The sequence below is a fragment of the Solanum tuberosum genome, unplaced genomic scaffold (genome assembly GCF_000226075.1).
Source record: "Solanum tuberosum cultivar DM 1-3 516 R44 unplaced genomic scaffold, SolTub_3.0 scf00243, whole genome shotgun sequence".
Classification (NCBI taxonomy): domain Eukaryota; kingdom Viridiplantae; phylum Streptophyta; class Magnoliopsida; order Solanales; family Solanaceae; genus Solanum; species Solanum tuberosum.
The window spans coordinates 23,637-25,567 of NW_006239166.1; positions in this window are offsets into that span (position 1 = coordinate 23,637).

Genomic DNA, 1,931 nt, shown 5'->3' on the forward strand with positions numbered 1-1,931 from the left:
CTTATTTTGTTTCTTAGTTTGTTATTTTCGTCTAATAACTCATGAATTTTTTGTACATTTGAGTTCACTTGTTTCTGATTTATTTTATATCATAAACTGATTGATTATGTTTAGCTTGTTCTAATCACGGTTTGAATTTTTGCATTACAAGTTGGATGAAACCTGATCGCCTCGAGTCATTCCCAAATCCAAGTCCGAAGGGACTAACATACTGACCAGGAGGATGACATACATATATATAAGTGCTGAATATACAGGCGGAAAGGGGCTGATATACAGTCGTATACATCTTATATACACAAGATGTATACACTTCGAAAATGGGCTAAAAGGCCCAAAACGTGGCAGCGACCAAATTCCATGGGCAGAGAGGATTTGGTTCATTATTTCCTTTAATTGTCCGATTATTTTTGCTTACAAATTGTTTGTTTTGATCGTTGTGTTAACCTTAACTTTAAATAACTTAATTGAATCCCCTAAAAGATGAACTAATTTCTTTTGTGTTGGTTTATTTGATTTTATCAATTCTTGTCTTTAGTTCAATTAAATCTTTGGTCAAATCGTAGCTATTTTTAATTGGTCAAATTATTTCAAGACATCTTTATTTCTAAAATGATTCAAAAGCCTTTTTCTTACTTAGTCATTTTGGCTAAAATTTTATTCGCTTTCAAATTATTTTAAAAAGTGTATTTGTCAAAAGATTCAAATGTTTTCATTTTCTCAAAAAAAATTAGTCAAACATTTTTAGTCAAGTCGTCGGATAACCGCATGTTGGCAGCTACTTTAAGTGCTAATACCTTCTTAAAGTAGAAATAAGAACCTTTTACCCATTTTCTCTTAAATTTTTAAAGGTTTATCTGTTAGAGTTTTTTTTAAATTAAGTTTTCTTAATTTATTTTAAAAAATTAAGTGACGATTCTTTTTCTAAGTATTTTTCTTAAATTGTTCTATAGGAATGTAATATCGCGACATAACAAATATGTCAACAATGCCAAACTTGAAATTTGATCTACACATGTTATCATCCATACCCTTCTAATTAATTGATGATTGCCCTTATTCTTTCTTCACCCTTGTTAGAAAAAGTATGACAATATCAACCAAGAACTTTTTTTTAACGGAAAACTAAGTCTATGTCCCATAGGAGCAAAATAATTACAAACAAATACCCCATTTACAATTTATACCCCAAAATTATCATGTTGGGAAATGATCTCCTCTACAATTACAATCCTTCCCAAATTCTCCTATTCCCCAGTTCTCCTTCTTCCTCAATTCTTCTTCTTCACCGGTTCTCCTTCCCAATTCCCCCTCTTCCCTAGTTCTCATTCTTCCCTAGTTCTCATTCTTCCCTAAAAAAAATTTCATCCAATTCAAATCAACACTCGATTCCCTCCTTCTTCCCCAATTTTATGTATAAATTTTGAATTAAAAAAACGAAAAGCTACGTGATACAATCTGAGTTCATTTATTTGTAATATTCTCACGTAGAAAACTTAGTTGATATATTATCATAATATTGAAGTAGTATAATTGAGGAACAACCACTATTTCACAAAGCTAATCATCAATCCATAATGTGAAACTTCTAAATCTTCAATGATACCATAACTTATATGACATACTGTTATAGTATCATTGAGGAACAACTAGACATTCATGAAAATTGCACAAATACTGAATGATACCATCATAGTATATATATACATTGTGATGGTATCACAAAGGGTTTTCTAAGTCATTCAATGGTAGATGAATGATACTATCACAATATATTCATATATTATCATGATATTAAAATGATATAATTGAGGAACAACCATTATTTCAACAAGTCAATCATCAATCCTTAATGAGGGACCTTTGAAATCTTTAATGATACCATAACAATTTATTGCATAACATAAAATTGCACAAATAATGAATGATAC